Source organism: Aedes albopictus, chromosome 2, assembly GCF_035046485.1.
Source record: "Aedes albopictus strain Foshan chromosome 2, AalbF5, whole genome shotgun sequence".
NCBI classification, from domain to species: domain Eukaryota; kingdom Metazoa; phylum Arthropoda; class Insecta; order Diptera; family Culicidae; genus Aedes; species Aedes albopictus.
In genome coordinates, this window is record NC_085137.1 from 173,209,217 (window position 1) to 173,222,766 (window position 13,550).

The 13,550-nt window shown below is 38.7% G+C and overlaps 1 long non-coding RNA gene and 1 other non-coding gene across 2 annotated transcripts in view; one reads left to right on the forward strand and one right to left on the reverse strand.

Annotated features, from left to right (window-relative positions):
• Positions 1 to 2,620, forward strand: part of LOC115258700 (uncharacterized) — a 282,925-nt gene extending 280,305 nt beyond the window's left edge. The window contains exon 4 of the long non-coding RNA XR_003893769.2: positions 2,549 to 2,620. This is a non-coding gene — a long non-coding RNA (uncharacterized LOC115258700). The remainder of the gene's footprint in view (positions 1 to 2,548) is intronic.
• A 10,606-nt stretch (positions 2,621 to 13,226) lies between these two features.
• Positions 13,227 to 13,298, reverse strand: Trnaa-ugc (transfer RNA alanine (anticodon UGC)). Its single transcript has one exon. It is a non-coding gene; the product is annotated as a tRNA-Ala (tRNA).
• Between the last annotated feature and the right edge of the window lie 252 nt (positions 13,299 to 13,550).

The window sequence follows — 13,550 nt, forward strand, 5'->3', positions numbered from 1 at the left end:
CATCGCGCGATCATAGCAACAACGATAACATTTTGTCGTCAAGCATCATAACAAACTTCGGTCCGAGAATAATGATTCGCTCGACATGTGCGGGCGCGATGCGATCGTTATCATGAAGTCGAAATGATAAATGAGTGATTTCATTCACTTTTTGAGCATTCTTGGTGATTTAACTTCCAGATATGCTTATGAACGTATCATTTCGAATCATGAATGTGGCTTACGGGTGCATAAGTGGAAAACAATGTGATGAATAAAATTTATCATGACTTGTAACATGATCCGATAACGGGTCATCACGCGATAAAGCGTGCATCAGATGCTTTAATTGTTCTGTGATACGAGCACGGTGTGAGGCGTCGGAATCATGCTACTGCAAGAACAAGGCTTTCTTGGATTATTCGTATCCTGTATCATTTATCGCTTGAAGTGATTTTCTGCCATCCTTGGTTTTTGGAATTTTCCCGGGAATTCCTTATGCAATTCCTTTACAAAGTTCTTCGTATTTTTTAGGAATTTTGAAATCCGTCAACTCTTCCAAGTATTTATCTAGCAGTGTGACGATAAATTCCCGTGACAATAACTATAAATCCTTTGAAAGTAATAAACTTGTTTATTTTTCATAAATGATCTAAGGAAGTTCTTCAGGCAAACATACCTGTGATATGACTTAAGTAATTCCTTCAACATTTTCTTTGGGATTTGATCCGGATATTCCTTTAGTATTTTGAAGTTCATTAAAACATGTTTTCCGGTAACTTCTTCTACTGGTTTTTCATTCATTTACTTTTCCAGTTCTCTGGCCTATTCAGGATTTCCTCATGATTTTTTTGAGGAATAACATGACAATTTTTTCCTTAGGAATCCCACCAGTATTTGTCAAGACAGGTAAATTCTTCTTTCTTTGGCAATGATCACTCAAGACGTTTTTTTTTATTTATTTTTTTCAGAAGTCCTCCAATAGTTTCTTCCAGTATTAACTCTGGTGCGTCTTCTGGCATATTTGGCACTTTCTGAAAAAAAAAAAACGTGGAAGAAATTCTCATTGAATTCCATAACAGATTTTCGAAAAAAATGAAAGAAATTCCAGTAGAAATATCAGAAAGATCTACTGATAGAATCTCAAAAGAAAGTCAAGAAGTACTCTCAAAAAGAAGCCCATGAGTTTCTTGATGAGCTCCAGAAGAAATAAATGGAGAAATTTTGAAAGATTCCTAAAAAACTCAGAAATCACTCTAGGAGAAATTTCAAGAAAAACTCTTGTCAATTATTATCATCATTATTTTGTCTTTGATACACGTCGTATCGACTGACAAACGAGCATGTCTTGAGAAGTTCAAAAAGGAACTTCTTGAACAATCTCGGTAGGAATCTCAGATATAATAAATGCATGAACCACATCAGAAACTCATCGAAAAATCATAGAAGAAACTCATCCAGGCATCTCATAAGGACCTTCTGGAGAAGTTCCTAAAATATCATCTGGAGAAATCCATGAAAAAAAAAATCTAGAAGAATCTTGTAAGGAATTTCTGAAAAAAAAAAATCCCAAAAAAAGACCCAGGAGAAATCTGAAATATCTCTGACGAGTTGAGTTGAAAAACTGAAACTAAATCCAAAAACAACGAATCTTAAATGGAGGAATCCAGGAAAAATTTTCTGGCAAAACCCTGTAAAATAATTCCAGAACGACCTCCAGGAGAAATCTTAGAACGTTCTTAAGGGATCCCAGTAGGAACTCGTTGAGAAACCTTGGAAGATCATCTGGAGGAATACCAGAAGAAATTCCTGAAAAAATCGCAGGTAAACTGCTTGAAGAATATTAGAAGGAGCTTCTGGAAAACCACAGCGACTATTCCCTAAAGAATCACAGAAGTAGCTTCAGGAGGAATCATAGTGGAAAATTGTGGAAGAGCTCTGTAAGGGATACCTGAAATGCTATAAAAAGAATTGAGGGATCACAGAAAAAAATCTATGTATCTTAGAAGTAACTGAAAAACAGAGTAAGAGATTTCAGGTAAAACTACGTTAGGGGCTGTCCATTAACTACGTAAGGGTTTATGAGGGGAGGGGGGGGGTTGTGTTGTGTTTGAGAAATCTTACGCGCCATACAAAAGTATTTGGGCTCTAATACAAAAAACACTTACAAGGGTGGGGGTCGGTGTCGAAAAATCGCAAAAATCTCATTACTTAATAAATAGACAGCCCTTAACCGGTGGCCAATGACCTTTATTCGAATCGAACGAATATACCATGATTCACGTATTTCCTCTAGGTAATTGTTTAAAAGTTGATTGTCTCTCATGATTTGATATATGTGCTATCTCGATGTTTTTGCGCACATTCTGTCTACTATCAATCTAACTGTTAATTTTGGTTTGATTCAATTTCAACGGTTTTTCTTCTTCATTTTCTCCCCAATGTAAACTTCATAAATGTTTTATGGTTGTCGTTGTCGATCTTGAAACATCAATGTACTTCTGCGCACCTGATTGTTCGTCTTCTTTAGGCCATTGATTTTTAATATTCTTTTGTTCAACTATTGCAGGAAGTTCGACAAACTAATGATGGAAAACTGAACCACAGAATAGTTGAAGGTGAGTAAAATATTTTAATATCCAAGCTAAAGCAGTCAAAGTGTTGACAAGGTTGCTTTTCAAAATGCATAAGAATGTTAAGACAGCACAGCCTAATGATTTTTTTCTATAAATGACAATATGATAGGTTTACGAAAACTTACGCTATTTTGAAAAGCCTCGATCTTTTAGTGATAACATTTAAAACCTGTAAAACTAAAAATTGGCCTCAAAACCATCCGAAAAAAAAAAATAAACTAAATTACACACTCAGATTCAAGTGAAGATGACAGATTGAAATCCCTCATGATGAAGAGAACACAGTAACCTTATCAACTACAATGTTGTCTAGAGTATTTTCACAGACGTTTGTTTGTATTATAATTTTCGTTTAAATCCATTGTCCAGCTCACACTACCATCACCTGGTAAACATATTTTACACAACACTGTGTTGTGCTACAACATCAACAGAAGGCGCTAGTGTAAAACGCTTAACTCAAAGAAAAACGATGCACGCGACTCTGGTGGTGAAGACCACAACTCTAAAGATTTAACATGATCGTTGAAAGCGTGTTCGACGGAAATTTTGCAGTGTTACGACTGGTAGTCTGTGATATTTCCTTAATGAGTGTCAAATAAATGTGTGTAAATGATGAACATACTTTTAAGAAATTTATTCCATTATTTTAGAATCCAAAGATTTAATTTAGTAATTGTGCTGCAGTGGACTCTTCAGCTTCAGATTTGTTGAGCTGTAGATCCATAAAGGAGTGATACACAAATTATGTCACGCAAAAATCGACCATTTTCAATCCCCTTCCTCCAGAAATAGCTGCGCTCGTAGTCTACAGCCGACACAACATCCCCTTCGCCATAGGGTGCGACGCAAATGCACATCACACCGTATGGGGAAGTACCAATATAAACACCAGAGGAGAGTACCTGTTATAGTTTCTCTCTTCCAAGAACATTGACATTTGTAATGCTGGTGACAAGCCCACGTTTGAAAATTCCATTCGTCAGGAAGTTTTAAACCAATTTGCTTATCGAAGTGGAAAATCTACGATCTCGGCACTACATACGGTAGTTCAAAAGATCGAAAAAACACTTAATGCAAAAGAAATTGCTCTTGTAGCATTTCTTGATATTGAGGGCGCATTCGATAACGCTTCTTATTCGTCTATAAGCTCAGCAATGTTGAGGAGAAATTTTGACCCACGCATTGTTACCTGGGTACATGCAATGCTAGCTAATCGAAAAGTCTCATCTGAGCTTAGCGGTTCATATATTACTGTTAAAGCAACAAGGGGGTGTCCGCAAGGCGGAGTGCTTTCTCCATTGTTGTGGTCACTGGTGGTGGATGAGCTTCTAGTCAGCTTAGAGAGAAGAGGCTTCGAAGTGGTTGGATATGCTGATGACGTTGTTATTATTGTACGAGGAAATTCGTAAGTGTTTTCGTGGAAAGCATGCAATCTGCCCTAAATCACACTTTTTCTGGTGTCAAAAGGAACAACTAGGCATAAATCCTAAAAAACTTCCATTATCCCTTTCACCAAACGGAGAAAGATCTAACTGAATCCCCTTTTCTTGAATCAAACACAATTTGTTTATTCAAGTGAAGTAAAATATCTAGGTGTCATACTCGACGCAAAACTGAATTGGAGCTCTCATCTCCAATCATTTGTGCAGAAAGGTCTCATTACACTTTGGGTTTGTTCAAAAACCCTTGGTAAAAGATAGGGCCTAAAACCAAGTATGATCATGTGGATGTATAAAACCATTGTCCGTTCCAGAACTACTTACGCTTCCCTTGTCTGGTGGCCTAAAACTAATGAGGCTGCTGCAAGGGCTAAGCTCAGCAAAATCCAACGCACCGATTGCATAGCCATCACTGGTGCAGTTCGTACATAGTACACCCACTTTGGCCCTAGACGCAATGCTTCACCTGCCCGGGTTAGATCAATTCATAAAGCTGGAAGCGGGAAAAAGTGCTCTAAGGTTAAAAAGAACAAAAACACTGCTGTCGGGATACCTTACGGGTCACCTCAGCATATTAAATGAATTTGCCCGCAATAGGAATTTGTAGTGACTGGATGGAAACAGTAGTCAATTATGACTTACTTTACGATGTGTTCATTCCTTCCCGCCAGGAGTGGGAAGGAGGTGGACCCAGCGTTCCAACAGGCTCTATAAATTTCTTCACAGATGGTTCGAAAATGAATAATCTGACAGGCTCCGGAATCTATGGCCCTAGAACAAAAATCTCTATCCACTTAGGACAGTGACCCACAGTATTTCAGGCGGAAATATATGCAATATTAGAATGTGTGTTATTATACCTGAGGAGAAAGTATAGATTTGCAAGCGGCACTAAAGTCGCTTAATAACTACACTTGTAACTCAAAGCTAGTGTGGGAATACATTCTGGCTTTGAAAAACTTATCCATACGCAATCGAATCTACCTGTATTAGATCCCAGGACATACGGGTCTAAAGGGAAACGAGATTGCTGATGAGCTAGCCAGGAATGGATCTAATGAAAGGTTCATTGGCCCTGCGACCTTCTGCGGGATCTCAGACTGCTCTTTAAAAATTGAACTGAACAAATATATGGTCAGTCAAATCACATCAAACTGGAATGCACTTCCCCATACGAGCCAATCCAAAAGGCTCGTAACGATTAGCCCCAAGAAAACCCAACAACTATTAGGTCTCAACAAAAGGGATCTCAACATCTACACCGGTCTAATAACTGGACACTGTCCCTGCAAATACCATCTACAAAAGATCGGAGCAATCCAAACCTCAAATTGCCGCTTCTGTGACGAGGAGAGAGAAACATCAGAACACATCCTCTGCTATTGCAGTGCACTCACCCAACGTAGGTTCAAAGTTTTCAGCAAGCCCTTTTTAGGGTCTGCTGACATATGAATCTTATCCCCCAAGGACGTGGTTGGCTTTATAAAGCTAGTCTCGCCAGAATGGGAGAGTCACATACTGTAACTCAGGATCTCTATTCATCAATAATAGATGGTCTTGAGTTCAGTCGATACCAAGGTATCTCAGTGATAAACATGTTACTGAGATAACTTGCGTACCTCACAGCAAAAGTGTACACTGAAGTTTTTATTTACGCGGTTTTTTACGCGGTCCGTCCTAAAAAAAACCGCGTTATTTAAAAAACCGTCGTAAAAAAAAATCCGCGTTTTTTTCAAAAACACGCGTAAAATAGTCAGCACCACATCTAACGTGACTTGACTTTTTTATGACGTTTTTTGAAATAACGCGGTTTTTTTTACGACGTCTTTTAAAATAACGCGGTTTTTTTTACGCGGTTTTTTTTTTAACGCGGGACCATTACCGTCGTAAAAAAAAACTTCAGTGTATATCACAATAGTTCTAAAATCTGGACGCCGTGATCTTCAACCGACAAACGAGAGAACCCCCTTCCCCCCTATGTCACACTTTTTGTATGAGACCTCAAGAAAAATTGTATGGGTCGTCACGTTATACAAAACCCACCTCCCCCCCCCTAAAAGCGTGACGTAATTTGTGCATGACCCCATAGATCCCTCTATGTTTAACAATCCTCATGAATAATATGTTCTGGTTATATTCTAACTTATAAAAACAACAACCAAGGAGTTTGATTCACAATCCACCTTCCATCAATCTATCTTATGGGGCAGAATATATCACTCTGTGTGATTATCAGTCAGACCCAATCCTGTACTGGAAGGAACGATCCTAGATGGATATCTACAAATCACTAGATAAAACTTCATTAAGCTTCTGCCGTTAAGCCGTTGAATTAATGAATACAAATGTGATGAAGTGGATGAGTTGCTGCTTAAGTTCTGGGTTGTCGACGAAAAGCTGAGAATGATGCTACCAAATTCTTTACAAATGGCTCTCGCACCTTGAATCGCAATGGACTGTACATTGTTTACCGGTATCACTGTTAAACTGTGGTAACGCGACTGTGAGCTACTTTCATTCGCTAATAATAAATGTGTGACAATTATCATCCAGGTAAAACCAATATTGTTATCACTGTATTTGAGAATGAAATTACCATCATTTTCTTGACGTAATGTTCCAACTGGAACAGAGCCTGTTTCTCATTTTGATATTCTATGAGAACTTCTACTTTTCCCAATATCAATTTTCACATTCGTGTATTGTGTGGCATTCAACAAGATGACTAATTCATATCCATTGAGTTGGAAAAAAATCCATACTAACTGATCCTGCTCCCACCGGAAATCAATACTAGACACCTTCACGAAAGCCTTTCTAAATGTTCGCTTGAGTGTCTACCGCTTTGGCTACACTAGACCACAGAATAAAGCGAAGACCGTGAGCTTCTGTCCACGACGAAACGGTTTCATGCAAAAACAAGTGCTAATTTTTCAAATTTTTAGCATGAATTTAAAGCTAACTATCTTACCTTTCAAAAGCCGTGTTTAGTTTGTACAACTTAGCTTGAAAAAAGAGCAAATAACTATTTCATTTCACCTATGTTGTATGGGAAGTCGTCTAAACCTGCTATTGCGGACCCAGTGCATGATACTACACTGAAGACAATGATTGCACTAGTTTACAAAATAAAACCGAAGACTACTTTATCAAGAAGACATGCAACTCTGTTATTTTTCCATACTAACGGCAAGCGGCACCGACGACACTGCTACCTGGTGAGCTAAGGTGGTACCTTTGTGTTTTTTTTTTCCTTCTAAACCATAGGGAGATAATCTGCTCAACAGACACCCTAACAGAAGGTTAGGGTAGTGTAGGTCTGACAGGCCGTCTTCTACAACAAAAGTAAAATCCAGGACTACTCTCTCCTCGGACCCACTAAACCATTCCTATGGTCGCCAAACCCTACGTCTCTCCGGAACCACCAAGAAGGTATTGCTTCAGAGAGGGGCTAGTGCACATCGCACCCACAAGGTTAGCTGCGTAGCCTGCAGCAACGAACATCGATGACTCGCTTTGGAGAGTCTATCACGGTAGCATGCTGGGGCTTAGCCAGTTTCCCGAGTGGTCCTCGCCACTCCCTTTGTCCTCGGAAGGCGGGCAGAGTCAACCCCGCCCGCGCCCTACTGCTGAGCGGACACCAAGAACTGATGCCCACATGCAACCCGATCTGACCTGCCCGCAAAGGAAGGGTATCACTACCCTTCAGGCCCTATCAGATGCATCCGTAGGTTACTGACGGCAGGGTCTGCACCTGCCCCGACCCTTGCCGGGGACCCCTTTCCAACCGCGGGCTTGGATCCAACCCAGTAGACCGACGCCACGACAGCACCGCTACCGGGACTTCCTCTCCGCGGCCACTTAATCGCTGTAAGGGTCGATCTCGACCGCAGGGCACCGGTATGACCTACGAAGCCGACTCCGAACCTCTGGACCACCTCTTGTACTGCATTTGGACTAGCCATTCTCCGAGTCCACGCGCCACCTCCTCTGTAGCTCCCAGACGATGTGGGTAATAGCCGTTGAAACGGCGTTCCAGCCAAACTCATCCCTACACATCCTCTGGACCAAGTTGTCCGGAGTTGTGTCCTCTCCGCATGTGGCAAGCATGCGGTCACGCATTGTGCGAAAACGCGGGCACACGAACAAAACGTGTTCCGCCGTTTCCTCTAAACCATTGCACACTGGGCATTCGGGAGAATTCGCATGCCCGAAACGGTGTAGATACTGTCGGAAGCAACCATGACCTGTAAGGACCTGTTTCAGGTGGAATGTAACTTCCCCATGGCGCCTATTAATCCAACTATCTACCCTCGGTATCAACCTATGGGTCCACCTTCCTTTGGTGGAACTTTGTGTAAAAGTGTGAAAGTGTAAAAGTGTATTGGTGCGAGTATGAAAATTTACACACACTATCATGAATAGTGCCACCTTCATCCGGGGTGGCGCTGCTAGCACTGACTCCCGATTTTCAGCAGTGCTGCAGGTCTTCTTGATAATGTGGTCTTCGATAAAACGAAAGTCGTGAACTTCTGTCAACGACCAAACTTTTTAAAGCATAATTTAGCGCTGATTTTGAAACCGTGCTTCAAAAAATTTTAAGTAGAACAGTTTTTGAGTTTTATCTCAATATCGAGTTTTACAACTTTTTACCATATGGAATTCACTAAAATTAAAATATTATGCGTTTTGTTTTACTGATTTCAAATCTTTTTTCATATAATACCATTCGATTCTCTGAAGCCAGGTTTGTGTCAGATTGATGAAATTCAAGATATTGAAGAGTTTTAGGGACGATCTCCTTAAATTTTACAAAATTTTGAAAAAGAAAAAATAAGACACTTCACCGTCGTCAACCCAGAGGTTGCACAGACTGAACCGATCACAAACATGAGACAACGAACAACACACGAAACACCCAGTGGTCCAGTGGAGAATTTTCCGTTTGACGAAAAGTTTTCACCGACTGAAGTGGGAATCGAACCCACACTTCGACGCTTACGAAACGCCTAGACGGCTGGCGCCGCTAACCGCACGGCCACGAAGCCCACAAAAATATTTAAAGACATTTATTTTATCAATAAGAAAAAAACAATTTAAACATTCTTTCTCAACGTTTATTTGACACATCATATGTAGGCGTGTTACAGTAAAAAATCAGCTTAATCGGAGCATTGATTACGGAGAATTGAATGTGTGAAGTGAACGACTTTGCTTAAAAATAGAACAAAAATCGATTTAAATCATCAACCTTGTCGAAAAAAATTCCGCTCTACTGTATTTTTTTCCTTCGCGTTTTTGAATTCAGGGCATCATTCTACACCAAAAACGATCATTAGCTTACCGAGTTCAAAAATGCTGTAAACTAGTGTTATCGATTCAACGAGTTTAAAAATGTGCTACATGGCATATCATCATCATGCTGTCCCACTAATTAAAAATAGTTGGCTTCTTCGTGCACCTGCTAATTAATTTCCTTTCCCACGGTCGTAGTAATAAAGTTTTAGGCTTCGTGCTTGCCGTTGCGGTCATGCTTTCAAAGTCTTGAAAAAGGATTGTACATACACTGCATGACAATACTAAGTCACTCCCACGCAATTCCCCTTTGGGCAGCAATGAGCAGCACAACCTTATGCGGGTGACTAGTAAAAACCATGCATTGGTTACTATTAATCAAGGATGGGAACACTCACTTGCAAAGAGTTACACTCACTTGCAGTTTTCTCAGCTCAGAAGCGTGCAATCGAAAAACGAGATATGGACGACTTTTGCCTCGTGATTTTGTCTAAAAGTTTGCTGAATAGAGTAGGGGTCGCACACGCATCAGAAGTCGTGAGGGAGCCGCGAAGGCAACTCTCCACGAGGTGAATGTAAATTACACTCACCTCGTGGAGAGTCGCTTTCACAGCTCTCATGACTTTAGGATTCGTGTGCAGTAGTTGGTTAGCGTATAAAGATATTCAACGTAGATGACAACTTTAATAAGGCAGCCTATTTATTGCACCCATAAACAAATAGAAACGCTCCATAGAAAATCAAAAAGCGCTCCATAAAGAATGAACATATGTTCCATGAAAATGGGCAATGTTACCCATAAATAATTGAAAACTTTCCATACTTTATGAAAAATGTACCGGTAAAACATAAAATTTTCTCATTTAAAGTGAAATTTTGCACCAATAAATAATACTGAAATGCTCTATAGAAAAATGCAAATGCTCCATAAAAAATTAAAATTGTACCCATAGAAAATTGAACATTGCTCCAAAGAAACATTAAATTGCACCATAAAAAATTTAAATTACACTATAGAAAATAGATAAATTCTCCATAAGCACTACTAAACTGCACCTTGAAAAAAAATGAATTGCTCCATGAAAAATTGAAAATCCTCCATAGATAGCATATTCTTATAATTAAATTCGACAGGGCTGAATTGCTTTACATTGCACTGCTTTAGTGGTGCAAATGTTCAAAGTTATGGAGAAATTTCAATGTTTTATGGAGCAAATTGTATTTTATGTGGTGCAGTTTGATAATACTTATGGAACATTTGTCTACTTTCTATGGTGCAGTTTTATTTTTTTATGGTGCAATTTAATTTTTCTCTGGAGCAATATTCAATTTTCTATGGGTACAATTTTAATTTTGTATGGAGCATTTGCATTTTTCTATGGAGCATTTGCATTTTATTATGGAGCATTTCAGTATTATTTATTGGTGCAAAATTTCACTTTTAATTAGAAAATTTTATGTTTTACCGGTACATTTTTTATAAAGTATGGAACGTTTACAATTATTTATGGGTAATATTGCATATATTCATGGAACATATGTTCATTCTTTATGGAGCGCATTTTGATTTTCTATGGAGCATTTGCCATTTGTTATGGTTGCAATAACCTTTTGCCCTTTAATAATCTATGGAAATCAATCCATGGCGCAATGTGCACAGCAGCACAGGAAGTGTACTAGTAATTGCTCAACGGCGAACCAGAAACGATTCGTTCGATGAAGAGTACCAGAAGGTGACGGGTGAGAAGAACGTTGCTAGAAGCCGAATGCTAGTGTCTAGTACTTACTTACTTAACAATGTCCATTACCGAAGCGCAAAACAAATTGGAACAACATGATATTGAAAAATTTCATGTACAATAACCTCTCGTCATGTACAATAACCGTGAAGGTTCCTATAGTAGCTGCCATATGGAGAAGCCCGAGCAGAGAAGAATATCAAATTAATAACTACGAAATCACGTAACCTGTTTTTATATCTTGTTTTGTTTTTATTAAATTATCAAGGCATAGCTTTTTTTTATAAAAAAATTGGTTAGCCAATCTCATTTTGTTATAATCATATTATAAGCTATTGATGAACATTTACTCTATTACATTTTGATAACATGTTTTGTTAAAGCACAGAGAACAGACATCCAGGCTAGAACAAATTTCATTCGGAAAGTTGTGTAAGGATTTGAATATTTACTTGAGTAAGGTTGCAAACCAATACACGATGACAACACTAACGCCACCAAACACCATATTGCCACAGTCAGTGGTGAATTGAAACATTTCAAGTGGTGAATTAAATTTGTATGAGAAATTAACCGATTGCAGCGCCACGCTATTGCCACTTGTGTTGCCGATTTCAAATGGCCGTTAAATTCCTTACACAGTTTCGGAACTGGACTTGGATGTCTGTTCTCTGTGGTTGAAGTATCAGTTTTGTTATTGTAACAGTAACAAGTTTTAAAATCAAAGCAACAATTCGACAATAATGAGCTGTTCTTTTGTTTTGTTTCATTTTTGTATTCAGTTTGGAAGGAAATTTCTGAACGAATCCTCTGAAAAATTCCTTAAATAATATTAGGAAAAATCACTTGGAAATTCTGGAGAAACCCTTCGATAAATCCCTGGAGAAGTCTTCAAAAGAACTCCTGGCGCAATCTTCTTAGTAATTCCAAAAGTAATTCTTCTGAACAATTATTAGAATTGTAGGCAAAATCTTGTGAAAAACTCCTTGAGAATTCTTCGGAAAAAACTTCTATTGAAATTCTCCAAAAAAAAAAAAATTAGGGAAATCCTAAGATGAAATTCGGAACAAATGATCACGGAAAATTCAGAAAAAGACCACGAAGGGATTCTGTGCATGATTCTAGAGGAGATTCTAGAGGAATCTTTAAAAATCCGTGAAATATTTCATGGAAGAACTTTCGAAGAAATTTCTGGAAGATTTTTCGGAGTTATTTATGGAAAAGATTATGAAAGAATTATAGGACAAATTTTTGAAAAAGTTCTCAGAGAAGCCCCTTGATAAACACAGAAGAAATTTCTGACGTAATTCTTAGAGAAATCGATGAAGGAATATTCGACATGATTCTTCAATCCAGGGAGAAATCGGAGCAATTAAAATGAAGTCTCCAGAAAATTTTTATTAATCAGTGAAATAATTACAATATCCCAAAAATGTTCTGCAAAACTGTCGAGCATTCCAAGAATCTACAGTTTCAGTGCAGACAATACGAAAGTCACAAATTGCTATCGACGACCAAACTTTTCAAGCATAATTAGGGTGTCCGGCCATTTGGCCGAATGCCGTTTAGCCGAATGCCGTTTGGCCGAACGCCATTTGGCCGAATGCCATCTGGCCGAAAGGGTCGTTTGGCCGAATGCCGTTTGGCGGAATCATGATCAAAAGAATTCAAAGGAAGGTTTTGACATTCTAACTGCCAATATGATTATCAGAAGTATTTCCTTCTTTTTATCATAGGCTATTCTTTCTAGTTTTAATATTCAGGGATTAGTTGGCGTTGAAACTGTCAATATATCATCGAAGATTTTCCCTTCTTTGAATCATAGGCTGTTCTTTCGAGGTATACTGGGGCGGGGAACAGTGGTATGGTCACATGATTTCATCATTAATTTTTCGGCCAAACGGCATTCGGCCAAATGGCATTCGGCCAAATGACCCTATCGGCCAAATGGCGTTCGGCCAAACGGCATTCGGCCAAATGGCGTTCGGCCAAATGACCCGGAACCCATAATTAGGTCTCACTCAAAGTGCAAATTTTCGGTAATACCAATCCGTGTCGTCAATTATGATTTTCAAATAACTCAACGTACATATGTACAGATGGGTAAATTATTGGTTAAATTGTGCAAAATTCCACTGCTCAGGTGAGATTTGAACTCACGACCCTTATTCGCAAGACAAGTGCTTTACCAACTAAGCTACCGAGCCAATTAATGACTCGGCATTTTAGTTGACATAAGGTTCAATTAGTAATTTGAAAATATTGAAATAACTAAAGTTCAATTATCTTTCGTTGTAGCGAACCAACTCTTAAAATAAATGAAAAACTGAATGTAGTATTTTTCGATTATTTGAAATTATTGTTACTCATGTTATTGGTGGGTTTGGGAGATACAGTGAGAATTTTAATATAATAAGTATTACAACTTATTAAGTTACGAGTTTGAAATCATAACAATT